Genomic DNA, 21,362 nt, shown 5'->3' with positions numbered 1-21,362 from the left:
TGCTCGGCGGCAGTATCAAATGAATTTCATATTTGATGTGAGCAATTGACACTCTGATCCGACGTGTGAAGGCGATTACGAAGGTTTTTGGGTACAGATGGAAGCAGATGCATGTTACTATGTCTTGTTTTTAATGATGAAAAAGTGTTTCCACACTAGATCGCGTGTTGACCTTCTGCGTGTTAGGCAGACGTGATAACCGCTACACCACGGAAACTACTTGTGTGCGCCTTACCTTAGAGGCAACTCGTGCTGATGTTGTCATCGTAACTAAAAAATTAAATAAATGCGCTACTTGCATAACAAAGGTACATGCAGAAGATCCTCACATGTCGTGGCTCACTGGAGTACACATACGACATATTCAGGAAAATACTGTTCCCGCCCGGGATCGAACCGGGGACCTTCTGCGTGTGAAGCAGACGTGATAACCGCTACACGACGGAAACTGCGGGACGTGAGGAGTCCATCCCCGTTCCCTCGAAATTACCTCAGCCTGTCTCCCGTCCGCGAATGCACACGCGACGGTTCTTTTGACAGCCTGGAAACCATTACAGCCGAGGGCACAAGAAGTCTTCGGGTGCTCGAGAGTTTGTCTGCCGTAGCACCCCTAACGAGATAGCGGTTTTTCCCGCAGTCGTGATTGTAAGTCATAGCAGCAAAAGCAATCACTTTCTTAGCAGCAGGGAGTGCGAGCCCCAGCGGCAGCTCTACATGAAGGTACCAATAGCCCAGGAGGCCGCCGACCGCGGGAATTCGCGCCGCCCCCATCCCGCCAGCCTACACGAGACTTTCCAGAGCACCCTGGACCACATCGAGGGACCCAGTGCACTGAAATTATAGTCATTCGCCATGTCAGGTGGCTCGTTGGTCTAGGGGTATGATTCCTGCTTAGGGTGCAGGAGGTCCCGGGTTCAAATCCCGGACGAGCCCTAGCGTTTTGTGCAACTGATCGCACGTGAGTGGCTGAGTCGACGCAAAATGCTCGGCGGCAGTATCAAATGAATTTCATATTTGATGTGAGCAATTGACACTCTGATCCGACGTGTGAAGGCGATTACGAAGGTTTTTGGGTACAGATGGAAGCAGATGCATGTTACTATGTCTTGTTTTTAATGATGAAAAAGTGTTTCCGCCCGGGATCGAACCGGGGACCTTCTGCGTGTTAGGCAGACGTGATAACCGCTACACCACGGAAACTACTTGTGTGCGCCTTACCTTAGAGGCAACTCGTGCTGATGTTGTCATCGTAACTAAAAAATTAAATAAATGCGCTACTTGCATAACAAAGGTACATGCAGAAGATCCTCACATGTCGTGGCTCACTGGAGTACAATACGACATATTCAGGAAAATACTGTTCCCGCCCGGGATCGAACCGGGGACCTTCTGCGTGTGAAGCAGACGTGATAACCACTACACTACGGAAACTACGGACGTGAGGAGTCCATCCCCGTTCCCTCGAAATTACCTCAGCCTGTCTCCCGTCCGCGAATGCACACGCGACGGTTCTTTTGACAGCCTGGAAACCATTACAGCCGAGGGCACAAGAAGTCTTCGGGTGCTCGAGAGTTTGTCTGCCGTAGCACCCCTAACGAGATAGCGGTTTTTCCCGCAGTCGTGATTGTAAGTCATAGCAGCAAAAGCAATCACTTTCTTAGCAGCAGGGAGTGCGAGCCCAGCGGCAGCTCTACATGAAGGTACCAATAGCCCAGGAAGGCCGCCGACCGCGGGAATTCGCGCCGCCCCCATCCCGCCAGCCTACACGAGACTTTCCAGAGCACCCTGGACCACATCGAGGGACCCAGTGCACTGAAATTATAGTCATTCGCCATGTCAGGTGGCTCGTTGGTCTAGGGGTATGATTCCTGCTTAGGGTGCAGGAGGTCCCGGGTTCAAATCCCGGACGAGCCCTAGCGTTTTGTGCAAACTGATCGCACGTGAGTGGCTGAGTCGACGCAAAATGCTCGGCGGCAGTATCAAATGAATTTCATATTTGATGTGAGCAATTGACACTCTGATCCGACGTGTGAAGGCGATTACGAAGGTTTTTGGGTACAGATGGAAGCAGATGCATGTTACTATGTCTTGTTTTTAATGATGAAAAAGTGTTTCCGCCCGGGATCGAACCGGGGACCTTCTGCGTGTTAGGCAGACGTGATAACCGCTACACCACGGAAACTACTTGTGTGCGCCTTACCTTAGAGGCAACTCGTGCTGATGTTGTCATCGTAACTAAAAAATTAAATAAATGCGCTACTTGCATAACAAAGGTACATGCAGAAGATCCTCACATGTCGTGGCTCACTGGAGTACAATACGACATATTCAGGAAAATACTGTTCCCGCCCGGGATCGAACCGGGGACCTTCTGCGTGTGAAGCAGACGTGATAACCGCTACACGACGGAAACTGCGGACGTGAGGAGTCCATCCCCGTTCCCTCGAAATTACCTCAGCCTGTCTCCCGTCCGCGAATGCACACGCGTCGGTTCTTTTGACAGCCTGGAAACCATTACAGCCGAGGGCACAAGAAGTCTTCGGGTGCTCGAGAGTTTGTCTGCCGTAGCACCCCTAACGAGATAGCGGTTTTTCCCGCAGTCGTGATTGTAAGTCATAGCAGCAAAAGCAATCACTTTCTTAGCAGCAGGGAGTGCGAGCCCAGCGGCAGCTCTACATGAAGGTACCAATAGCCCAGGAAGGCCGCCGACCGCGGGAATTCGCGCCGCCCCCATCCCGCCAGCCTACACGAGACTTTCCAGAGCACCCTGGACCACATCGAGGGACCCAGTGCACTGAAATTATAGTCATTCGCCATGTCAGGTGGCTCGTTGGTCTAGGGGTATGATTCCTGCTTAGGGTGCAGGAGGTCCCGGGTTCAAATCCCGGACGAGCCCTAGCGTTTTGTGCAAACTGATCGCACGTGAGTGGCTGAGTCGACGCAAAATGCTCGGCGGCAGTATCAAATGAATTTCATATTTGATGTGAGCAATTGACACTCTGATCCGACGTGTGAAGGCGATTACGAAGGTTTTTGGGTACAGATGGAAGCAGATGCATGTTACTATGTCTTGTTTTTAATGATGAAAAAGTGTTTCCGCCCGGGATCGAACCGGGGACCTTCTGCGTGTTAGGCAGACGTGATAACCGCTACACCACGGAAACTACTAGTGTGCGCCTTACCTTAGAGGCAACTCGTGCTGATGTTGTCATCGTAACTAAAAAATTAAATAAATGCGCTACTTGCATAACAAAGGTACATGCAGAAGATCCTCACATGTCGTGGCTCACTGGAGTACAATACGACATATTCAGGAAAATACTGTTCCCGCCCGGGATCGAACCGGGGACCTTCTGCGTGTGAAGCAGACGTGATAACCGCTACACGACGGAAACTGCGGACGTGAGGAGTCCATCCCCGTTCCCTCGAAATTACCTCAGCCTGTCTCCCGTCCGCGAATGCACACGCGACGGTTCTTTTGACAGCCTGGAAACCATTACAGCCGAGGGCACAAGAAGTCTTCGGGTGCTCGAGAGTTTGTCTGCCGTAGCACCCCTAACGAGATAGCGGTTTTTCCCGCAGTCGTGATTGTAAGTCATAGCAGCAAAAGCAATCACTTTCTTAGCAGCAGGGAGTGCGAGCCCAGCGGCAGCTCTACATGAAGGTACCAATAGCCCAGGAAGGCCGCCGACCGCGGGAATTCGCGCCGCCCCCATCCCGCCAGCCTACACGAGACTTTCCAGAGCACCCTGGACCACATCGAGGGACCCAGTGCACTGAAATTATAGTCATTCGCCATGTCAGGTGGCTCGTTGGTCTAGGGGTATGATTCCTGCTTAGGGTGCAGGAGGTCCCGGGTTCAAATCCCGGACGAGCCCTAGCGTTTTGTGCAAACTGATCGCACGTGAGTGGCTGAGTCGACGCAAAATGCTCGGCGGCAGTATCAAATGAATTTCATATTTGATGTGAGCAATTGACACTCTGATCCGACGTGTGAAGGCGATTACGAAGGTTTTTGGGTACAGATGGAAGCAGATGTATGTTACTATGTCTTGTTTTTAATGATGAAAAAGTGTTTCCGCCCGGGATCGAACCGGAGACCTTCTGCGTGTTAGGCAGACGTGATAACCGCTACACCACGGAAACTACTTGTGTGCGCCTTACCTTAGAGGCAACTCGTGCTGATGTTGTCATCGTAACTAAAAAATTAAATAAATGCGCTACTTGCATAACAAAGGTACATGCAGAAGATCCTCACGTGTCGTGGCTCACTGGAGTACAATACGACATATTCAGGAAAATACTGTTCCCGCCCGGGATCGAACCGGGGACCTTCTGCGTGTGAAGCAGACGTGATAACCGCTACACTACGGAAACTGCGGACGTGAGGAGTCCATCCCCGTTCCCTCGAAATTACCTCAGCCTGTCTCCCGTCCGCGAATGCACACGCGACGGTTCTTTTGACAGCCTGGAAACCATTACAGCCGAGGGCACAAGAAGTCTTCGGGTGCTCGAGAGTTTGTCTGCCGTAGCACCCCTAACGAGATAGCGGTTTTTCCCGCAGTCGTGATTGTAAGTCATAGCAGCAAAAGCAATCACTTTCTTAGCAGCAGGGAGTGCGAGCCCAGCGGCAGCTCTACATGAAGGTACCAATAGCCCAGGAAGGCCGCCGACCGCGGGAATTCGCGCCGCCCCCATCCCGCCAGCCTACACGAGACTTTCCATAGCACCCTGGACCACATCGAGGGACCCAGTGCACTGAAATTATAGTCATTCGCCATGTCAGGTGGCTCGTTGGTCTAGGGGTATGATTCCTGCTTAGAGTGCAGGAGGTCCCGGGTTCAAATCCCGGACGAGCCCTAGCGTTTTGTGCAAACTGATCGCACGTGAGTGGCTGAGTCGACGCAAAATGCTCGGCGGCAGTATCAAATGAATTTCATATTTGATGTGAGCAATTGACACTCTGATCCGACGTGTGAAGGCGATTACGAAGGTTTTTGGGTACAGATGGAAGCAGATGCATGTTACTATGTCTTGTTTTTAATGATGAAAAAGTGTTTCCGCCCGGGATCGAACCGGGGACCTTCTGCGTGTTAGGCAGACGTGATAACCGCTACACCACGGAAACTACTTGTGTGCGCCTTACCTTAGAGGCAACTCGTGCTGATGTTGTCATCGTAACTAAAAAATTAAATAAATGCGCTACTTGCATAACAAAGGTACATGCAGAAGATCCTCACATGTCGTGGCTCACTGGAGTACAATACGACATATTCAGGAAAATACTGTTCCCGCCCGGGATCGAACCGGGGACCTTCTGCGTGTGAAGCAGACGTGATAACCGCTACACGACGGAAACTGCGGACGTGAGGAGTCCATCCCCGTTCCCTCGAAATTACCTCAGCCTGTCTCCCGTCCGCGAATGCACACGCGACGGTTCTTTTGACAGCCTGGAAACCATTACAGCCGAGGGCACAAGAAGTCTTCGGGTGCTCGAGAGTTTGTCTGCCGTAGCACCCCTAACGAGATAGCGGTTTTTCCCGCAGTCGTGATTGTAAGTCATAGCAGCAAAAGCAATCACTTTCTTAGCAGCAGGGAGTGCGAGCCCAGCGGCAGCTCTACATGAAGGTACCAATAGCCCAGGAAGGCCGCCGACCGCGGGAATTCGCGCCGCCCCCATCCCGCCAGCCTACACGAGACTTTCCAGAGCACCCTGGACCACATCGAGGGACCCAGTGCACTGAAATTATAGTCATTCGCCATGTCAGGTGGCTCGTTGGTCTAGGGGTATGATTCCTGCTTAGGGTGCAGGAGGTCCCGGGTTCAAATCCCGGACGAGCCCTAGCGTTTTGTGCAAACTGATCGCACGTGAGTGGCTGAGTCGACGCAAAATGCTCGGCGGCAGTATCAAATGAATTTCATATTTGATGTGAGCAATTGACACTCTGATCCGACGTGTGAAGGCGATTACGAAGGTTTTTGGGTACAGATGGAAGCAGATGTATGTTACTATGTCTTGTTTTTAATGATGAAAAAGTGTTTCCGCCCGGGATCGAACCGGAGACCTTCTGCGTGTTAGGCAGACGTGATAACCGCTACACCACGGAAACTACTTGTGTGCGCCTTACCTTAGAGGCAACTCGTGCTGATGTTGTCATCGTAACTAAAAAATTAAATAAATGCGCTACTTGCATAACAAAGGTACATGCAGAAGATCCTCACGTGTCGTGGCTCACTGGAGTACAATACGACATATTCAGGAAAATACTGTTCCCGCCCGGGATCGAACCGGGGACCTTCTGCGTGTGAAGCAGACGTGATAACCGCTACACTACGGAAACTGCGGACGTGAGGAGTCCATCCCCGTTCCCTCGAAATTACCTCAGCCTGTCTCCCGTCCGCGAATGCACACGCGACGGTTCTTTTGACAGCCTGGAAACCATTACAGCCGAGGGCACAAGAAGTCTTCGGGTGCTCGAGAGTTTGTCTGCCGTAGCACCCCTAACGAGATAGCGGTTTTTCCCGCAGTCGTGATTGTAAGTCATAGCAGCAAAAGCAATCACTTTCTTAGCAGCAGGGAGTGCGAGCCCAGCGGCAGCTCTACATGAAGGTACCAATAGCCCAGGAAGGCCGCCGACCGCGGGAATTCGCGCCGCCCCCATCCCGCCAGCCTACACGAGACTTTCCAGAGCACCCTGGACCACATCGAGAGACCCAGTGCACTGAAATTATAGTCATTCGCCATGTCAGGTGGCTCGTTGGTCTAGGGGTATGATTCCTGCTTAGGGTGCAGGAGGTCCCGGGTTCAAATCCCGGACGAGCCCTAGCGTTTTGTGCAAACTGATCGCACGTGAGTGGCTGAGTCGACGCAAAATGCTCGGCGGCAGTATCAAATGAATTTCATATTTGATGTGAGCAATTGACACTCTGATCCGACGTGTGAAGGCGATTACGAAGGTTTTTGGGTACAGATGGAAGCAGATGTATGTTACTATGTCTTGTTTTTAATGATGAAAAAGTGTTTCCGCCCGGGATCGAACCGGAGACCTTCTGCGTGTTAGGCAGACGTGATAACCGCTACACCACGGAAACTACTTGTGTGCGCCTTACCTTAGAGGCAACTCGTGCTGATGTTGTCATCGTAACTAAAAAATTAAATAAATGCGCTACTTGCATAACAAAGGTACATGCAGAAGATCCTCACGTGTCGTGGCTCACTGGAGTACAATACGACATATTCAGGAAAATACTGTTCCCGCCCGGGATCGAACCGGGGACCTTCTGCGTGTGAAGCAGACGTGATAACCGCTACACTACGGAAACTGCGGACGTGAGGAGTCCATCCCCGTTCCCTCGAAATTACCTCAGCCTGTCTCCCGTCCGCGAATGCACACGCGACGGTTCTTTTGACAGCCTGGAAACCATTACAGCCGAGGGCACAAGAAGTCTTCGGGTGCTCGAGAGTTTGTCTGCCGTAGCACCCCTAACGAGATAGCGGTTTTTCCCGCAGTCTTGATTGTAAGTCATAGCAGCAAAAGCAATCACTTTCTTAGCAGCAGGGAGTGCGAGCCCAGCGGCAGCTCTACATGAAGGTACCAATAGCCCAGGAAGGCCGCCGACCGCGGGAATTCGCGCCGCCCCCATCCCGCCAGCCTACACGAGACTTTCCAGAGCACCCTGGACCACATCGAGGGACCCAGTGCACTGAAATTATAGTCATTCGCCATGTCAGGTGGCTCGTTGGTCTAGGGGTATGATTCCTGCTTAGGGTGCAGGAGGTCCCGGGTTCAAATCCCGGACGAGCCCTAGCGTTTTGTGCAAACTGATCGCACGTGAGTGGCTGAGTCGACGCAAAATGCTCGGCGGCAGTATCAAATGAATTTCATATTTGATGTGAGCAATTGACACTCTGATCCGACGTGTGAAGGCGATTACGAAGGTTTTTGGGTACAGATGGAAGCAGATGCATGTTACTATGTCTTGTTTTTAATGATGAAAAAGTGTTTCCGCCCGGGATCGAACCGGGGACCTTCTGCGTGTTAGGCAGACGTGATAACCGCTACACCACGGAAACTACTTGTGTGCGCCTTACCTTAGAGGCAACTCGTGCTGATGTTGTCATCGTAACTAAAAAATTAAATAAATGCGCTACTTGCATAACAAAGGTACATGCAGAAGATCCTCACATGTCGTGGCTCACTGGAGTACAATACGACATATTCAGGAAAATACTGTTCCCGCCCGGGATCGAACCGGGGACCTTCTGCGTGTGAAGCAGACGTGATAACCGCTACACGACGGAAACTGCGGACGTGAGGAGTCCATCCCCGTTCCCTCGAAGTTACCTCAGCCTGTCTCCCGTCCGCGAATGCACACGCGACGGTTCTTTTGACAGCCTGGAAACCATTACAGCCGAGGGCACAAGAAGTCTTCGGGTGCTCGAGAGTTTGTCTGCCGTAGCACCCCTAACGAGATAGCGGTTTTTCCCGCAGTCGTGATTGTAAGTCATAGCAGCAAAAGCAATCACTTTCTTAGCAGCAGGGAGTGCGAGCCCAGCGGCAGCTCTACATGAAGGTACCAATAGCCCAGGAAGGCCGCCGACCGCGGGAATTCGCGCCGCCCCCATCCCGCCAGCCTACACGAGACTTTCCAGAGCACCCTGGACCACATCGAGGGACCCAGTGCACTGAAATTATAGTCATTCGCCATGTCAGGTGGCTCGTTGGTCTAGGGGTATGATTCCTGCTTAGGGTGCAGGAGGTCCCGGGTTCAAATCCCGGACGAGCCCTAGCGTTTTGTGCAAACTGATCGCACGTGAGTGGCTGAGTCGACGCAAAATGCTCGGCGGCAGTATCAAATGAATTTCATATTTGATGTGAGCAATTGACACTCTGATCCGACGTGTGAAGGCGATTACGAAGGTTTTTGGGTACAGATGGAAGCAGATGCATGTTACTATGTCTTGTTTTTAATGATGAAAAAGTGTTTCCGCCCGGGATCGAACCGGGGACCTTCTGCGTGTTAGGCAGACGTGATAACCGCTACACCACGGAAACTACTTGTGTGCGCCTTACCTTAGAGGCAACTCGTGCTGATGTTGTCATCGTAACTAAAAAATTAAATAAATGCGCTACTTGCATAACAAAGGTACATGCAGAAGATCCTCACATGTCGTGGCTCACTGGAGTACAATACGACATATTCAGGAAAATACTGTTCCCGCCCGGGATCGAACCGGGGACCTTCTGCGTGTGAAGCAGACGTGATAACCGCTACACGACGGAAACTGCGGACGTGAGGAGTCCATCCCCGTTCCCTCGAAGTTACCTCAGCCTGTCTCCCGTCCGCGAATGCACACGCGACGGTTCTTTTGACAGCCTGGAAACCATTACAGCCGAGGGCACAAGAAGTCTTCGGGTGCTCGAGAGTTTGTCTGCCGTAGCACCCCTAACGAGATAGCGGTTTTTCCCGCAGTCGTGATTGTAAGTCATAGCAGCAAAAGCAATCACTTTCTTAGCAGCAGGGAGTGCGAGCCCAGCGGCAGCTCTACATGAAGGTACCAATAGCCCAGGAAGGCCGCCGACCGCGGGAATTCGCGCCGCCCCCATCCCGCCAGCCTACACGAGACTTTCCAGAGCACCCTGGACCACATCGAGGGACCCAGTGCACTGAAATTATAGTCATTCGCCATGTCAGGTGGCTCGTTGGTCTAGGGGTATGATTCCTGCTTAGGGTGCAGGAGGTCCCGGGTTCAAATCCCGGACGAGCCCTAGCGTTTTGTGCAAACTGATCGCACGTGAGTGGCTGAGTCGACGCAAAATGCTCGGCGGCAGTATCAAATGAATTTCATATTTGATGTGAGCAATTGACACTCTGATCCGACGTGTGAAGGCGATTACGAAGGTTTTTGGGTACAGATGGAAGCAGATGTATGTTACTATGTCTTGTTTTTAATGATGAAAAAGTGTTTCCGCCCGGGATCGAACCGGGGACCTTCTGCGTGTTAGGCAGACGTGATAACCGCTACACCACGGAAACTACTTGTGTGCGCCTTACCTTAGAGGCAACTCGTGCTGATGTTGTCATCGTAACTAAAAAATTAAATAAATTCGCTACTTGCATAACAAAGGTACATGCAGAAGATCCTCACGTGTCGTGGCTCACTGGAGTACAATACGACGTATTCAGGAAAATACTGTTCCCGCCCGGGATCGAACCGGGGACCTTCTGCGTGTGAAGCAGACGTGATAACCGCTACACTACGGAAACTGCGGACGTGAGGAGTCCATCCCCGTTCCCTCGAAATTACCTCAGCCTGTCTCCCGTCCGCGAATGCACACGCGACGGTTCTTTTGACAGCCTGGAAACCATTACAGCCGAGGGCACAAGAAGTCTTCGGGTGCTCGAGAGTTTGTCTGCCGTAGCACCCCTAACGAGATAGCGGTTTTTCCCGCAGTCGTGATTGTAAGTCATAGCAGCAAAAGCAATCACTTTCTTAGCAGCAGGGAGTGCGAGCCCAGCGGCAGCTCTACATGAAGGTACCAATAGCCCAGGAAGGCCGCCGACCGCGGGAATTCGCGCCGCCCCCATCCCGCCAGCCTACACGAGACTTTCCAGAGCACCCTGGACCACATCGAGGGACCCAGTGCACTGAAATTATAGTCATTCGCCATGTCAGGTGGCTCGTTGGTCTAGGGGTATGATTCCTGCTTAGGGTGCAGGAGGTCCCGGGTTCAAATCCCGGACGAGCCCTAGCGTTTTGTGCAAACTGATCGCACGTGAGTGGCTGAGTCGACGCAAAATGCTCGGCGGCAGTATCAAATGAATTTCATATTTGATGTGAGCAATTGACACTCTGATCCGACGTGTGAAGGCGATTACGAAGGTTTTTGGGTACAGATGGAAGCAGATGTATGTTACTATGTCTTGTTTTTAATGATGAAAAAGTGTTTCCGCCCGGGATCGAACCGGAGACCTTCTGCGTGTTAGGCAGACGTGATAACCGCTACACCACGGAAACTACTTGTGTGCGCCTTACCTTAGAGGCAACTCGTGCTGATGTTGTCATCGTAACTAAAAAATTAAATAAATGCGCTACTTGCATAACAAAGGTACATGCAGAAGATCCTCACGTGTCGTGGCTCACCGGAGTACAATACGACATATTCAGGAAAATACTGTTCCCGCCCGGGATCGAACCGGGGACCTTCTGCGTGTGAAGCAGACGTGATAACCGCTACACTACGGAAACTGCGGACGTGAGGAGTCCATCCCCGTTCCCTCGAAATTACCTCAGCCTGTCTCCCGTCCGCGAATGCACACGCGACGGTTCTTTTGACAGCCTGGAAACCATTACAGCCGAGGGCACAAGAAGTCTTCGGGTGCTCGAGAGTTTGTCTGCCGTAGCACCCCTAACGAGATAGCGGTTTTTCCCGCAGTCGTGATTGTAAGTCATAGCAGCAAAAGCAATCACTTTCTTAGCAGCAGGGAGTGCGAGCCCAGCGGCAGCTCTACATGAAGGTACCAATAGCCCAGGAAGGCCGCCGACCGCGGGAATTCGCGCCGCCCCCATCCCGCCAGCCTACACGAGACTTTCCAGAGCACCCTGGACCACATCGAGGGACCCAGTGCACTGAAATTATAGTCATTCGCCATGTCAGGTGGCTCGTTGGTCTAGGGGTATGATTCCTGCTTAGGGTGCAGGAGGTCCCGGGTTCAAATCCCGGACGAGCCCTAGCGTTTTGTGCAAACTGATCGCACGTGAGTGGCTGAGTCGACGCAAAATGCTCGGCGGCAGTATCAAATGAATTTCATATTTGATGTGAGCAATTGACACTCTGATCCGACGTGTGAAGGCGATTACGAAGGTTTTTGGGTACAGATGGAAGCAGATGCATGTTACTATGTCTTGTTTTTAATGATGAAAAAGTGTTTCCGCCCGGGATCGAACCGGGGACCTTCTGCGTGTTAGGCAGACGTGATAACCGCTACACCACGGAAACTACTTGTGTGCGCCTTACCTTAGAGGCAACTCGTGCTGATGTTGTCATCGTAACTAAAAAATTAAATAAATGCGCTACTTGCATAACAAAGGTACATGCAGAAGATCCTCACATGTCGTGGCTCACTGGAGTACAATACGACATATTCAGGAAAATACTGTTCCCGCCCGGGATCGAACCGGGGACCTTCTGCGTGTGAAGCAGACGTGATAACCGCTACACGACGGAAACTGCGGACGTGAGGAGTCCATCCCCGTTCCCTCGAAATTACCTCAGCCTGTCTCCCGTCCGCGAATGCACACGCGACGGTTCTTTTGACAGCCTGGAAACCATTACAGCCGAGGGCACAAGAAGTCTTCGGGTGCTCGAGAGTTTGTCTGCCGTAGCACCCCTAACGAGATAGCGGTTTTTCCCGCAGTCGTGATTGTAAGTCATAGCAGCAAAAGCAATCACTTTCTTAGCAGCAGGGAGTGCGAGCCCAGCGGCAGCTCTACATGAAGGTACCAATAGCCCAGGAAGGCCGCCGACCGCGGGAATTCGCGCCGCCCCCATCCCGCCAGCCTACACGAGACTTTCCAGAGCACCCTGGACCACATCGAGGGACCCAGTGCACTGAAATTATAGTCATTCGCCATGTCAGGTGGCTCGTTGGTCTAGGGGTATGATTCCTGCTTAGGGTGCAGGAGGTCCCGGGTTCAAATCCCGGACGAGCCCTAGCGTTTTGTGCAAACTGATCGCACGTGAGTGGCTGAGTCGACGCAAAATGCTCGGCGGCAGTATCAAATGAATTTCATATTTGATGTGAGCAATTGACACTCTGATCCGACGTGTGAAGGCGATTACGAAGGTTTTTGGGTACAGATGGAAGCAGATGCATGTTACTATGTCTTGTTTTTAATGATGAAAAAGTGTTTCCGCCCGGGATCGAACCGGGGACCTTCTGCGTGTTAGGCAGACGTGATAACCGCTACACCACGGAAACTACTTGTGTGCGCCTTACCTTAGAGGCAACTCGTGCTGATGTTGTCATCGTAACTAAAAAATTAAATAAATGCGCTACTTGCATAACAAAGGTACATGCAGAAGATCCTCACATGTCGTGGCTCACTGGAGTACAATACGACATATTCAGGAAAATACTGTTCCCGCCCGGGATCGAACCGGGGACCTTCTGCGTGTGAAGCAGACGTGATAACCACTACACTACGGAAACTACGGACGTGAGGAGTCCATCCCCGTTCCCTCGAAATTACCTCAGCCTGTCTCCCGTCCGGGAATGCACACGCGACGGTTCTTTTGACAGCCTGGAAACCATTACAGCCGAGGGCACAAGAAGTCTTCGGGTGCTCGAGAGTTTGTCTGCCGTAGCACCCCTAACGAGATAGCGGTTTTTCCCGCAGTCGTGATTGTAAGTCATAGCAGCAAAAGCAATCACTTTCTTAGCAGCAGGGAGTGCGAGCCCAGCGGCAGCTCTACATGAAGGTACCAATAGCCCAGGAAGGCCGCCGACCGCGGGAATTCGCGCCGCCCCCATCCCGCCAGCCTACACGAGACTTTCCAGAGCACCCTGGACCACATCGAGGGACCCAGTGCACTGAAATTATAGTCATTCGCCATGTCAGGTGGCTCGTTGGTCTAGGGGTATGATTCCTGCTTAGGGTGCAGGAGGTCCCGGGTTCAAATCCCGGACGAGCCCTAGCGTTTTGTGCAAACTGATCGCACGTGAGTGGCTGAGTCGACGCAAAATGCTCGGCGGCAGTATCAAATGAATTTCATATTTGATGTGAGCAATTGACACTCTGATCCGACGTGTGAAGGCGATTACGAAGGTTTTTGGGTACAGATGGAAGCAGATGCATGTTACTATGTCTTGTTTTTAATGATGAAAAAGTGTTTCCGCCCGGGATCGAACCGGGGACCTTCTGCGTGTTAGGCAGACGTGATAACCGCTACACCACGGAAACTACTTGTGTGCGCCTTACCTTAGAGGCAACTCGTGCTGATGTTGTCATCGTAACTAAAAAATTAAATAAATGCGCTACTTGCATAACAAAGGTACATGCAGAAGATCCTCACATGTCGTGGCTCACTGGAGTACAATACGACATATTCAGGAAAATACTGTTCCCGCCCGGGATCGAACCGGGGACCTTCTGCGTGTGAAGCAGACGTGATAACCGCTACACGACGGAAACTGCGGACGTGAGGAGTCCATCCCCGTTCCCTCGAAATTACCTCAGCCTGTCTCCCGTCCGCGAATGCACACGCGACGGTTCTTTTGACAGCCTGGAAACCATTACAGCCGAGGGCACAAGAAGTCTTCGGGTGCTCGAGAGTTTGTCTGCCGTAGCACCCCTAACGAGATAGCGGTTTTTCCCGCAGTCGTGATTGTAAGTCATAGCAGCAAAAGCAATCACTTTCTTAGCAGCAGGGAGTGCGAGCCCAGCGGCAGCTCTACATGAAGGTACCAATAGCCCAGGAAGGCCGCCGACCGCGGGAATTCGCGCCGCCCCCATCCCGCCAGCCTACACGAGACTTTCCAGAGCACCCTGGACCACATCGAGGGACCCAGTGCACTGAAATTATAGTCATTCGCCATGTCAGGTGGCTCGTTGGTCTAGGGGTATGATTCCTGCTTAGGGTGCAGGAGGTCCCGGGTTCAAATCCCGGACGAGCCCTAGCGTTTTGTGCAAACTGATCGCACGTGAGTGGCTGAGTCGACGCAAAATGCTCGGCGGCAGTATCAAATGAATTTCATATTTGATGTGAGCAATTGACACTCTGATCCGACGTGTGAAGGCGATTACGAAGGTTTTTGGGTACAGATGGAAGCAGATGTATGTTACTATGTCTTGTTTTTAATGATGAAAAAGTGTTTCCGCCCGGGATCGAACCGGGGACCTTCTGCGTGTTAGGCAGACGTGATAACCGCTACACCACGGAAACTACTTGTGTGCGCCTTCCCTTAGAGGCAACTCGTGCTGATGTTGTCATCGTAACTAAAAAATTAAATAAATGCGCTACTTGCATAACAAAGGTACATGCAGAAGATCCTCACGTGTCGTGGCTCACTGGAGTACAATACGACATATTCAGGAAAATACTGTTCCCGCCCGGGATCGAACCGGGGACCTTCTGCGTGTGAAGCAGACGTGATAACCGCTACACTACGGAAACTGCGGACGTGAGGAGTCCATCCCCGTTCCCTCGAAATTACCTCAGCCTGTCTCCCGTCCGCGAATGCACACGCGACGGTTCTTTTGACAGCCTGGAAACCATTACAGCCGAGGGCACAAGAAGTCTTCGGGTGCTCGAGAGTTTGTCTGCCGTAGCACCCCTAACGAGATAGCGGTTTTTCCCGCAGTCGTGATTGTAAGTCATAGCAGCAAAAGCAATCACTTTCTTAGCAGCAGGGAGTGCGAGCCCAGCGGCAGCTCTACATGAAGGTACCAATAGCCCAGGAAGGCCGCCGACCGCGGGAATTCGCGCCGCCCCCATCCCGCCAGCCTACACGAGACTTTCCAGAGCACCCTGGACCACATCGAGGGACCCAGTGCACTGAAATTATAGTCATTCGCCATGTCAGGTGGCTCGTTGGTCTAGGGGTATGATTCCTGCTTAGGGTGCAGGAGGTCCCGGGTTCAAATCCCGGACGAGCCCTAGCGTTTTGTGCAAACTGATCGCACGTGAGTGGCTGAGTCGACGCAAAATGCTCGGCGGCAGTATCAAATGAATTTCATATTTGATGTGAGCAATTGACACTCTGATCCGACGTGTGAAGGCGATTACGAAGGTTTTTGGGTACAGATGGAAGCAGATGCATGTTACTATGTCTTGTTTTTAATGATGAAAAAGTGTTTCCGCCCGGGATCGAACCGGGGACCTTCTGCGTGTTAGGCAGACGTGATAACCGCTACACCACGGAAACTACTTGTGTGCGCCTTACCTTAGAGGCAACTCGTGCTGATGTTGTCATCGTAACTAAAAAATTAAATAAATGCGCTACTTGCATAACAAAGGTACATGCAGAAGATCCTCACATGTCGTGGCTCACTGGAGTACAATACGACATATTCAGGAAAATACTGTTCCCGCCCGGGATCGAACCGGGGACCTTCTGCGTGTGAAGCAGACGTGATAACCGCTACACGACGGAAACTGCGGACGTGAGGAGTCCATCCCCGTTCCCTCGAAATTACCTCAGCCTGTCTCCCGTCCGCGAATGCACACGCGACGGTTCTTTTGACAGCCTGGAAACCATTACAGCCGAGGGCACAAGAAGTCTTCGGGTGCTCGAGAGTTTGTCTGCCGTAGCACCCCTAACGAGATAGCGGTTTTTCCCGCAGTCGTGATTGTAAGTCATAGCAGCAAAAGCAATCACTTTCTTAGCAGCAGGGAGTGCGAGCCCAGCGGCAGCTCTACATGAAGGTACCAATAGCCCAGGAAGGCCGCCGACCGCGGGAATTCGCGCCGCCCCCATCCCGCCAGCCTACACGAGACTTTCCAGAGCACCCTGGACCACATCGAGGGACCCAGTGCACTGAAATTATAGTCATTCGCCATGTCAGGTGGCTCGTTGGTCTAGGGGTATGATTCCTGCTTAGGGTGCAGGAGGTCCCGGGTTCAAATCCCGGACGAGCCCTAGCGTTTTGTGCAAACTGATCGCACGTGAGTGGCTGAGTCGACGCAAAATGCTCGGCGGCAGTATCAAATGAATTTCATATTTGATGTGAGCAATTGACACTCTGATCCGACGTGTGAAGGCGATTACGAAGGTTTTTGGGTACAGATGGAAGCAGATGCATGTTACTATGTCTTGTTTTTAATGATGAAAAAGTGTTTCCGCCCGGGATCGAACCGGGGACCTTCTGCGTGTTAGGCAGACGTGATAACCGCTACACCACGGAAACTACTTGTGTGCGCCTTACCTTAGAGGCAACTCGTGCTGATGTTGTCATCGTAACTAAAAAATTAAATAAATGCGCTACTTGCATAACAAAGGTACATGCAGAAGATCCTCACATGTCGTGGCTCACTGGAGTACAATACGACATATTCAGGAAAATACTGTTCCCGCCCGGGATCGATCCGGGGACCTTCTGCGTGTGAAGCAGACGTGATAACCACTACACTACGGAAACTACGGACGTGAGGAGTCCATCCCCGTTCCCTCGAAATTACCTCAGCCTGTCTCCCGTCCGCGAATGCACACGCGACGGTTCTTTTGACAGCCTGGAAACCATTACAGCCGAGGGCACAAGAAGTCTTCGGGTGCTCGAGAGTTTGTCTGCCGTAGCACCCCTAACGAGATAGCGGTTTTTCCCGCAGTCGTGATTGTAAGTCATAGCAGCAAAAGCAATCACTTTCTTAGCAGCAGGGAGTGCGAGCCCAGCGGCAGCTCTACATGAAGGTACCAATAGCCCAGGAAGGCCGCCGACCGCGGGAATTCGCGCCGCCCCCATCCCGCCAGCCTACACGAGACTTTCCAGAGCACCCTGGACCACATCGAGGGACCCAGTGCACTGAAATTATAGTCATTCGCCATGTCAGGTGGCTCGTTGGTCTAGGGGTATGATTCCTGCTTAGGGTGCAGGAGGTCCCGGGTTCAAATCCCGGACGAGCCCTAGCGTTTTGTGCAAACTGATCGCACGTGAGTGGCTGAGTCGACGCAAAATGCTCGGCGGCAGTATCAAATGAATTTCATATTTGATGTGAGCAATTGACACTCTGATCCGACGTGTGAAGGCGATTACGAAGGTTTTTGGGTACAGATGGAAGCAGATGCATGTTACTATGTCTTGTTTTTAATGATGAAAAAGTGTTTCCGCCCGGGATCGAACCGGGGACCTTCTGCGTGTTAGGCAGACGTGATAACCGCTACACCACGGAAACTACTTGTGTGCGCCTTACCTTAGAGGCAACTCGTGCTGATGTTGTCATCGTAACTAAAAATTAAATAAATGCGCTACTTGCATAACAAAGGTACATGCAGAAGATCCTCACATGTCGTGGCTCACTGGAGTACAATACGACATATTCAGGAAAATACTGTTCCCGCCCGGGATCGAACCGGGGACCTTCTGCGTGTGAAGCAGACGTGATAACCGCTACACGACGGAAACTGCGGACGTGAGGAGTCCATCCCCGTTCCCTCGAAATTACCTCAGCCTGTCTCCCGTCCGCGAATGCACACGCGACGGTTCTTTTGACAGCCTGGAAACCATTACAGCCGAGGGCACAAGAAGTCTTCGGGTGCTCGAGAGTTTGTCTGCCGTAGCACCCCTAACGAGATAGCGGTTTTTCCCGCAGTCGTGATTGTAAGTCATAGCAGCAAAAGCAATCACTTTCTTAGCAGCAGGGAGTGCGAGCCCAGCGGCAGCTCTACATGAAGGTACCAATAGCCCAGGAAGGCCGCCGACCGCGGGAATTCGCGCCGCCCCCATCCCGCCAGCCTACACGAGACTTTCCAGAGCACCCTGGACCACATCGAGGGACCCAGTGCACTGAAATTATAGTCATTCGCCATGTCAGGTGGCTCGTTGGTCTAGGGGTATGATTCCTGCTTAGGGTGCAGGAGGTCCCGGGTTCAAATCCCGGACGAGCCCTAGCGTTTTGTGCAAACTGATCGCACGTGAGTGGCTGAGTCGACGCAAAATGCTCGGCGGCAGTATCAAATGAATTTCATATTTGATGTGAGCAATTGACACTCTGATCCGACGTGTGAAGGCGATTACGAAGGTTTTTGGGTACAGATGGAAGCAGATGTATGTTACTATGTCTTGTTTTTAATGATGAAAAAGTGTTTCCGCCCGGGATCGAACCGGGGACCTTCTGCGTGTTAGGCAGACGTGATAACCGCTACACCACGGAAACTACTTGTGTGCGCCTTACCTTAGAGGCAACTCGTGCTGATGTTGTCATCGTAACTAAAAAATTAAATAAATGCGCTACTTGCATAACAAAGGTACATGCAGAAGATCCTCACGTGTCGTGGCTCACTGGAGTACAATACGACATATTCAGGAAAATACTGTTCCCGCCCGGGATCGAACCAGGGACCTTCTGCGTGTGAAGCAGACGTGATAACCGCTACACTACGGAAACTGCGGACGTGAGGAGTCCATCCCCGTTCCCTCGAAATTACCTCAGCCTGTCTCCCGTCCGCGAATGCACACGCGACGGTTCTTTTGACAGCCTGGAAACCATTACAGCCGAGGGCACAAGAAGTCTTCGGGTGCTCGAGAGTTTGTCTGCCGTAGCACCCCTAACGAGATAGCGGTTTTTCCCGCAGTCGTGATTGTAAGTCATAGCAGCAAAAGCAATCACTTTCTTAGCAGCAGGGAGTGCGAGCCCAGCGGCAGCTCTACATGAAGGTACCAATAGCCCAGGAAGGCCGCCGACCGCGGGAATTCGCGCCGCCCCCATCCCGCCAGCCTACACGAGACTTTCCAGAGCACCCTGGACCACATCGAGGGACCCAGTGCACTGAAATTATAGTCATTCGCCATGTCAGGTGGCTCGTTGGTCTAGGGGTATGATTCCTGCTTAGGGTGCAGGAGGTCCCGGGTTCAAATCCCGGACGAGCCCTAGCGTTTTGTGCAATCTGATCGCACGTGAGTGGCTGAGTCGACGCAAAATGCTCGGCGGCAGTATCAAATGAATTTCATATTTGATGTGAGCAATTGACACTCTGATCCGACGTGTGAAGGCGATTACGAAGGTTTTTGGGTACAGATGGAAGCAGATGTATGTTACTATGTCTTGTTTTTAATGATGAAAAAGTGTTTCCGCCCGGGATCGAACCGGGGACCTTCTGCGTGTTAGGCAGACGTGATAACCGCTACACCACGGAAACTACTTGTGTGCGCCTTACCTTAGAGGCAACTCGTGCTGATGTTGTCATCGTAACTAAAAAATTAAATAAATGCGCTACTTGCATAACAAAGGTACATGCAGAAGATCCTCACATGTCGTGGCTCACTGGAGTACAATACGACATATTCAGGAAAATACTGTTCCCGCCCGGGATCGAACCGGGGACCTTCTGCGTGTGAAGCAGACGTGATAACCACTACACTACGGAAACTACGGACGTGAGGAGTCCATCCCCGTTCCCTCGAAATTACCTCAGCCTGTCTCCCGTCCGCGAATGCACACGCGACGGTTCTTTTGACAGCCTGGAAACCATTACAGCCGAGGGCACAAGAAGTCTTCGGGTGCTCGAGAGTTTGTCTGCCGTAGCACCCCTAACGAGATAGCGGTTTTTCCCGCAGTCGTGATTGTAAGTCATAGCAGCAAAAGCAATCACTTTCTTAGCAGCAGGGAGTGCGAGCCCAGCGGCAGCTCTACATGAAGGTACCAATAGCCCAGGAAGGCCGCCGACCGCGGGAATTCGCGCCGCCCCCATCCCGCCAGCCTACACGAGACTTTCCAGAGCACCCTGGACCACATCGAGGGACCCAGTGCACTGAAATTATAGTCATTCGCCATGTCAGGTGGCTCGTTGGTCTAGGGGTATGATTCCTGCTTAGGGTGCAGGAGGTCCCGGGTTCAAATCCCGGACGAGCCCTAGCGTTTTGTGCAAACTGATCGCACGTGAGTGGCTGAGTCGACGCAAAATGCTCGGCGGCAGTATCAAATGAATTTCATATTTGATGTGAGCAATTGACACTCTGATCCGACGTGTGAAGGCGATTACGAAGGTTTTTGGGTACAGATGGAAGCAGATGCATGTTACTATGTCTTGTTTTTAATGATGAAAAAGTGTTTCCGCCCGGGATCGAACCGGGGACCTTCTGCGTGTTAGGCAGACGTGATAACCGCTACACCACGGAAACTACTTGTGTGCGCCTTACCTTAGAGGCAACTCGTGCTGATGTTGTCATCGTAACTAAAAAATTAAATAAATGCGCTACTTGCATAACAAAGGTACATGCAGAAGATCCTCACATGTCGTGGCTCACTGGAGTACAATACGACATATTCAGGAAAATACTGTTCCCGCCCGGGATCGAACCGGGGACCTTCTGCGTGTGAAGCAGACGTGATAACCGCTACACGACGGAAACTGCGGACGTGAGGAGTCCATCCCCGTTCCCTCGAAATTACCTCAGCCTGTCTCCCGTCCGCGAATGCACACGCGACGGTTCTTTTGACAGCCTGGAAACCATTACAGCCGAGGGCACAAGAAGTCTTCGGGTGCTCGAGAGTTTGTCTGCCGTAGCACCCCTAACGAGATAGCGGTTTTTCCCGCAGTCGTGATTGTAAGTCATAGCAGCAAAAGCAATCACTTTCTTAGCAGCAGGGAGTGCGAGCCCAGCGGCAGCTCTACATGAAGGTACCAATAGCCCAGGAAGGCCG

General features: G+C 51.9%; 64 non-coding genes across 64 annotated transcripts; 21 read left to right on the top strand and 43 right to left on the bottom strand.

Annotated features, from left to right (window-relative positions):
* Window positions 1–376: 376 nt before the first annotated feature.
* Trnav-cac (transfer RNA valine (anticodon CAC)) lies at window positions 377–449 on the bottom strand. Its single transcript has one exon. It is a non-coding gene; the product is annotated as a tRNA-Val (tRNA).
* A 412-nt stretch (window positions 450–861) lies between these two features.
* On the top strand, window positions 862–933 carry Trnap-agg (transfer RNA proline (anticodon AGG)). The gene has a single exon. It is a non-coding gene; the product is annotated as a tRNA-Pro (tRNA).
* Window positions 934–1,127: 194 nt separating this feature from the next.
* Trnav-aac (transfer RNA valine (anticodon AAC)) lies at window positions 1,128–1,200 on the bottom strand. The gene has a single exon. It is a non-coding gene; the product is annotated as a tRNA-Val (tRNA).
* A 158-nt stretch (window positions 1,201–1,358) lies between these two features.
* Trnav-cac (transfer RNA valine (anticodon CAC)) lies at window positions 1,359–1,431 on the bottom strand. Its single transcript has one exon. It is a non-coding gene; the product is annotated as a tRNA-Val (tRNA).
* A 411-nt stretch (window positions 1,432–1,842) lies between these two features.
* On the top strand, window positions 1,843–1,914 carry Trnap-agg (transfer RNA proline (anticodon AGG)). The gene has a single exon. It is a non-coding gene; the product is annotated as a tRNA-Pro (tRNA).
* A 195-nt stretch (window positions 1,915–2,109) lies between these two features.
* Trnav-aac (transfer RNA valine (anticodon AAC)) lies at window positions 2,110–2,182 on the bottom strand. Its single transcript has one exon. It is a non-coding gene; the product is annotated as a tRNA-Val (tRNA).
* Window positions 2,183–2,340: 158 nt separating this feature from the next.
* On the bottom strand, window positions 2,341–2,413 carry Trnav-cac (transfer RNA valine (anticodon CAC)). The gene has a single exon. It is a non-coding gene; the product is annotated as a tRNA-Val (tRNA).
* A 411-nt stretch (window positions 2,414–2,824) lies between these two features.
* Trnap-agg (transfer RNA proline (anticodon AGG)) lies at window positions 2,825–2,896 on the top strand. The gene has a single exon. It is a non-coding gene; the product is annotated as a tRNA-Pro (tRNA).
* A 195-nt stretch (window positions 2,897–3,091) lies between these two features.
* Window positions 3,092–3,164, bottom strand: Trnav-aac (transfer RNA valine (anticodon AAC)). The gene has a single exon. It is a non-coding gene; the product is annotated as a tRNA-Val (tRNA).
* Window positions 3,165–3,322: 158 nt separating this feature from the next.
* Trnav-cac (transfer RNA valine (anticodon CAC)) lies at window positions 3,323–3,395 on the bottom strand. The gene has a single exon. It is a non-coding gene; the product is annotated as a tRNA-Val (tRNA).
* Window positions 3,396–3,806: 411 nt separating this feature from the next.
* Window positions 3,807–3,878, top strand: Trnap-agg (transfer RNA proline (anticodon AGG)). Its single transcript has one exon. It is a non-coding gene; the product is annotated as a tRNA-Pro (tRNA).
* Window positions 3,879–4,073: 195 nt separating this feature from the next.
* Trnav-aac (transfer RNA valine (anticodon AAC)) lies at window positions 4,074–4,146 on the bottom strand. Its single transcript has one exon. It is a non-coding gene; the product is annotated as a tRNA-Val (tRNA).
* A 158-nt stretch (window positions 4,147–4,304) lies between these two features.
* Window positions 4,305–4,377, bottom strand: Trnav-cac (transfer RNA valine (anticodon CAC)). The gene has a single exon. It is a non-coding gene; the product is annotated as a tRNA-Val (tRNA).
* A 411-nt stretch (window positions 4,378–4,788) lies between these two features.
* Window positions 4,789–4,860, top strand: Trnas-aga (transfer RNA serine (anticodon AGA)). Its single transcript has one exon. It is a non-coding gene; the product is annotated as a tRNA-Ser (tRNA).
* Window positions 4,861–5,055: 195 nt separating this feature from the next.
* Trnav-aac (transfer RNA valine (anticodon AAC)) lies at window positions 5,056–5,128 on the bottom strand. The gene has a single exon. It is a non-coding gene; the product is annotated as a tRNA-Val (tRNA).
* A 158-nt stretch (window positions 5,129–5,286) lies between these two features.
* On the bottom strand, window positions 5,287–5,359 carry Trnav-cac (transfer RNA valine (anticodon CAC)). Its single transcript has one exon. It is a non-coding gene; the product is annotated as a tRNA-Val (tRNA).
* Window positions 5,360–5,770: 411 nt separating this feature from the next.
* Trnap-agg (transfer RNA proline (anticodon AGG)) lies at window positions 5,771–5,842 on the top strand. The gene has a single exon. It is a non-coding gene; the product is annotated as a tRNA-Pro (tRNA).
* Window positions 5,843–6,037: 195 nt separating this feature from the next.
* Window positions 6,038–6,110, bottom strand: Trnav-aac (transfer RNA valine (anticodon AAC)). The gene has a single exon. It is a non-coding gene; the product is annotated as a tRNA-Val (tRNA).
* Window positions 6,111–6,268: 158 nt separating this feature from the next.
* Trnav-cac (transfer RNA valine (anticodon CAC)) lies at window positions 6,269–6,341 on the bottom strand. The gene has a single exon. It is a non-coding gene; the product is annotated as a tRNA-Val (tRNA).
* Window positions 6,342–6,752: 411 nt separating this feature from the next.
* On the top strand, window positions 6,753–6,824 carry Trnap-agg (transfer RNA proline (anticodon AGG)). Its single transcript has one exon. It is a non-coding gene; the product is annotated as a tRNA-Pro (tRNA).
* Window positions 6,825–7,019: 195 nt separating this feature from the next.
* Trnav-aac (transfer RNA valine (anticodon AAC)) lies at window positions 7,020–7,092 on the bottom strand. Its single transcript has one exon. It is a non-coding gene; the product is annotated as a tRNA-Val (tRNA).
* Window positions 7,093–7,250: 158 nt separating this feature from the next.
* On the bottom strand, window positions 7,251–7,323 carry Trnav-cac (transfer RNA valine (anticodon CAC)). The gene has a single exon. It is a non-coding gene; the product is annotated as a tRNA-Val (tRNA).
* Window positions 7,324–7,734: 411 nt separating this feature from the next.
* Window positions 7,735–7,806, top strand: Trnap-agg (transfer RNA proline (anticodon AGG)). The gene has a single exon. It is a non-coding gene; the product is annotated as a tRNA-Pro (tRNA).
* A 195-nt stretch (window positions 7,807–8,001) lies between these two features.
* On the bottom strand, window positions 8,002–8,074 carry Trnav-aac (transfer RNA valine (anticodon AAC)). Its single transcript has one exon. It is a non-coding gene; the product is annotated as a tRNA-Val (tRNA).
* Window positions 8,075–8,232: 158 nt separating this feature from the next.
* Trnav-cac (transfer RNA valine (anticodon CAC)) lies at window positions 8,233–8,305 on the bottom strand. The gene has a single exon. It is a non-coding gene; the product is annotated as a tRNA-Val (tRNA).
* A 411-nt stretch (window positions 8,306–8,716) lies between these two features.
* Trnap-agg (transfer RNA proline (anticodon AGG)) lies at window positions 8,717–8,788 on the top strand. Its single transcript has one exon. It is a non-coding gene; the product is annotated as a tRNA-Pro (tRNA).
* Window positions 8,789–8,983: 195 nt separating this feature from the next.
* On the bottom strand, window positions 8,984–9,056 carry Trnav-aac (transfer RNA valine (anticodon AAC)). Its single transcript has one exon. It is a non-coding gene; the product is annotated as a tRNA-Val (tRNA).
* Window positions 9,057–9,214: 158 nt separating this feature from the next.
* Window positions 9,215–9,287, bottom strand: Trnav-cac (transfer RNA valine (anticodon CAC)). Its single transcript has one exon. It is a non-coding gene; the product is annotated as a tRNA-Val (tRNA).
* A 411-nt stretch (window positions 9,288–9,698) lies between these two features.
* Trnap-agg (transfer RNA proline (anticodon AGG)) lies at window positions 9,699–9,770 on the top strand. Its single transcript has one exon. It is a non-coding gene; the product is annotated as a tRNA-Pro (tRNA).
* Window positions 9,771–9,965: 195 nt separating this feature from the next.
* Window positions 9,966–10,038, bottom strand: Trnav-aac (transfer RNA valine (anticodon AAC)). The gene has a single exon. It is a non-coding gene; the product is annotated as a tRNA-Val (tRNA).
* Window positions 10,039–10,196: 158 nt separating this feature from the next.
* Window positions 10,197–10,269, bottom strand: Trnav-cac (transfer RNA valine (anticodon CAC)). The gene has a single exon. It is a non-coding gene; the product is annotated as a tRNA-Val (tRNA).
* A 411-nt stretch (window positions 10,270–10,680) lies between these two features.
* On the top strand, window positions 10,681–10,752 carry Trnap-agg (transfer RNA proline (anticodon AGG)). The gene has a single exon. It is a non-coding gene; the product is annotated as a tRNA-Pro (tRNA).
* A 195-nt stretch (window positions 10,753–10,947) lies between these two features.
* Window positions 10,948–11,020, bottom strand: Trnav-aac (transfer RNA valine (anticodon AAC)). The gene has a single exon. It is a non-coding gene; the product is annotated as a tRNA-Val (tRNA).
* Window positions 11,021–11,178: 158 nt separating this feature from the next.
* Window positions 11,179–11,251, bottom strand: Trnav-cac (transfer RNA valine (anticodon CAC)). The gene has a single exon. It is a non-coding gene; the product is annotated as a tRNA-Val (tRNA).
* A 411-nt stretch (window positions 11,252–11,662) lies between these two features.
* Trnap-agg (transfer RNA proline (anticodon AGG)) lies at window positions 11,663–11,734 on the top strand. The gene has a single exon. It is a non-coding gene; the product is annotated as a tRNA-Pro (tRNA).
* Window positions 11,735–11,929: 195 nt separating this feature from the next.
* Trnav-aac (transfer RNA valine (anticodon AAC)) lies at window positions 11,930–12,002 on the bottom strand. The gene has a single exon. It is a non-coding gene; the product is annotated as a tRNA-Val (tRNA).
* A 158-nt stretch (window positions 12,003–12,160) lies between these two features.
* On the bottom strand, window positions 12,161–12,233 carry Trnav-cac (transfer RNA valine (anticodon CAC)). The gene has a single exon. It is a non-coding gene; the product is annotated as a tRNA-Val (tRNA).
* Window positions 12,234–12,644: 411 nt separating this feature from the next.
* On the top strand, window positions 12,645–12,716 carry Trnap-agg (transfer RNA proline (anticodon AGG)). The gene has a single exon. It is a non-coding gene; the product is annotated as a tRNA-Pro (tRNA).
* A 195-nt stretch (window positions 12,717–12,911) lies between these two features.
* Window positions 12,912–12,984, bottom strand: Trnav-aac (transfer RNA valine (anticodon AAC)). The gene has a single exon. It is a non-coding gene; the product is annotated as a tRNA-Val (tRNA).
* A 158-nt stretch (window positions 12,985–13,142) lies between these two features.
* On the bottom strand, window positions 13,143–13,215 carry Trnav-cac (transfer RNA valine (anticodon CAC)). Its single transcript has one exon. It is a non-coding gene; the product is annotated as a tRNA-Val (tRNA).
* Window positions 13,216–13,626: 411 nt separating this feature from the next.
* Window positions 13,627–13,698, top strand: Trnap-agg (transfer RNA proline (anticodon AGG)). The gene has a single exon. It is a non-coding gene; the product is annotated as a tRNA-Pro (tRNA).
* A 195-nt stretch (window positions 13,699–13,893) lies between these two features.
* Trnav-aac (transfer RNA valine (anticodon AAC)) lies at window positions 13,894–13,966 on the bottom strand. Its single transcript has one exon. It is a non-coding gene; the product is annotated as a tRNA-Val (tRNA).
* A 158-nt stretch (window positions 13,967–14,124) lies between these two features.
* Trnav-cac (transfer RNA valine (anticodon CAC)) lies at window positions 14,125–14,197 on the bottom strand. The gene has a single exon. It is a non-coding gene; the product is annotated as a tRNA-Val (tRNA).
* Window positions 14,198–14,608: 411 nt separating this feature from the next.
* Window positions 14,609–14,680, top strand: Trnap-agg (transfer RNA proline (anticodon AGG)). The gene has a single exon. It is a non-coding gene; the product is annotated as a tRNA-Pro (tRNA).
* Window positions 14,681–14,875: 195 nt separating this feature from the next.
* On the bottom strand, window positions 14,876–14,948 carry Trnav-aac (transfer RNA valine (anticodon AAC)). The gene has a single exon. It is a non-coding gene; the product is annotated as a tRNA-Val (tRNA).
* Window positions 14,949–15,106: 158 nt separating this feature from the next.
* Window positions 15,107–15,179, bottom strand: Trnav-cac (transfer RNA valine (anticodon CAC)). The gene has a single exon. It is a non-coding gene; the product is annotated as a tRNA-Val (tRNA).
* A 411-nt stretch (window positions 15,180–15,590) lies between these two features.
* On the top strand, window positions 15,591–15,662 carry Trnap-agg (transfer RNA proline (anticodon AGG)). The gene has a single exon. It is a non-coding gene; the product is annotated as a tRNA-Pro (tRNA).
* Window positions 15,663–15,857: 195 nt separating this feature from the next.
* On the bottom strand, window positions 15,858–15,930 carry Trnav-aac (transfer RNA valine (anticodon AAC)). Its single transcript has one exon. It is a non-coding gene; the product is annotated as a tRNA-Val (tRNA).
* Window positions 15,931–16,088: 158 nt separating this feature from the next.
* On the bottom strand, window positions 16,089–16,161 carry Trnav-cac (transfer RNA valine (anticodon CAC)). The gene has a single exon. It is a non-coding gene; the product is annotated as a tRNA-Val (tRNA).
* Window positions 16,162–16,572: 411 nt separating this feature from the next.
* Trnap-agg (transfer RNA proline (anticodon AGG)) lies at window positions 16,573–16,644 on the top strand. Its single transcript has one exon. It is a non-coding gene; the product is annotated as a tRNA-Pro (tRNA).
* A 195-nt stretch (window positions 16,645–16,839) lies between these two features.
* On the bottom strand, window positions 16,840–16,912 carry Trnav-aac (transfer RNA valine (anticodon AAC)). The gene has a single exon. It is a non-coding gene; the product is annotated as a tRNA-Val (tRNA).
* A 158-nt stretch (window positions 16,913–17,070) lies between these two features.
* Window positions 17,071–17,143, bottom strand: Trnav-cac (transfer RNA valine (anticodon CAC)). The gene has a single exon. It is a non-coding gene; the product is annotated as a tRNA-Val (tRNA).
* Window positions 17,144–17,554: 411 nt separating this feature from the next.
* Trnap-agg (transfer RNA proline (anticodon AGG)) lies at window positions 17,555–17,626 on the top strand. Its single transcript has one exon. It is a non-coding gene; the product is annotated as a tRNA-Pro (tRNA).
* A 195-nt stretch (window positions 17,627–17,821) lies between these two features.
* Window positions 17,822–17,894, bottom strand: Trnav-aac (transfer RNA valine (anticodon AAC)). The gene has a single exon. It is a non-coding gene; the product is annotated as a tRNA-Val (tRNA).
* A 157-nt stretch (window positions 17,895–18,051) lies between these two features.
* Window positions 18,052–18,124, bottom strand: Trnav-cac (transfer RNA valine (anticodon CAC)). Its single transcript has one exon. It is a non-coding gene; the product is annotated as a tRNA-Val (tRNA).
* Window positions 18,125–18,535: 411 nt separating this feature from the next.
* Window positions 18,536–18,607, top strand: Trnap-agg (transfer RNA proline (anticodon AGG)). The gene has a single exon. It is a non-coding gene; the product is annotated as a tRNA-Pro (tRNA).
* Window positions 18,608–18,802: 195 nt separating this feature from the next.
* On the bottom strand, window positions 18,803–18,875 carry Trnav-aac (transfer RNA valine (anticodon AAC)). The gene has a single exon. It is a non-coding gene; the product is annotated as a tRNA-Val (tRNA).
* Window positions 18,876–19,033: 158 nt separating this feature from the next.
* Trnav-cac (transfer RNA valine (anticodon CAC)) lies at window positions 19,034–19,106 on the bottom strand. The gene has a single exon. It is a non-coding gene; the product is annotated as a tRNA-Val (tRNA).
* Window positions 19,107–19,517: 411 nt separating this feature from the next.
* Window positions 19,518–19,589, top strand: Trnap-agg (transfer RNA proline (anticodon AGG)). The gene has a single exon. It is a non-coding gene; the product is annotated as a tRNA-Pro (tRNA).
* A 195-nt stretch (window positions 19,590–19,784) lies between these two features.
* On the bottom strand, window positions 19,785–19,857 carry Trnav-aac (transfer RNA valine (anticodon AAC)). Its single transcript has one exon. It is a non-coding gene; the product is annotated as a tRNA-Val (tRNA).
* A 158-nt stretch (window positions 19,858–20,015) lies between these two features.
* On the bottom strand, window positions 20,016–20,088 carry Trnav-cac (transfer RNA valine (anticodon CAC)). Its single transcript has one exon. It is a non-coding gene; the product is annotated as a tRNA-Val (tRNA).
* Window positions 20,089–20,499: 411 nt separating this feature from the next.
* Trnap-agg (transfer RNA proline (anticodon AGG)) lies at window positions 20,500–20,571 on the top strand. The gene has a single exon. It is a non-coding gene; the product is annotated as a tRNA-Pro (tRNA).
* A 195-nt stretch (window positions 20,572–20,766) lies between these two features.
* Trnav-aac (transfer RNA valine (anticodon AAC)) lies at window positions 20,767–20,839 on the bottom strand. The gene has a single exon. It is a non-coding gene; the product is annotated as a tRNA-Val (tRNA).
* Window positions 20,840–20,997: 158 nt separating this feature from the next.
* On the bottom strand, window positions 20,998–21,070 carry Trnav-cac (transfer RNA valine (anticodon CAC)). Its single transcript has one exon. It is a non-coding gene; the product is annotated as a tRNA-Val (tRNA).
* Window positions 21,071–21,362: the final 292 nt, after the last annotated feature.

Source organism: Schistocerca gregaria, chromosome 2, assembly GCF_023897955.1.
Source record: "Schistocerca gregaria isolate iqSchGreg1 chromosome 2, iqSchGreg1.2, whole genome shotgun sequence".
NCBI classification, from domain to species: Eukaryota; Metazoa; Arthropoda; class Insecta; order Orthoptera; family Acrididae; genus Schistocerca; species Schistocerca gregaria.
This window is presented reverse-complemented; position numbering and strand designations above follow the sequence as displayed.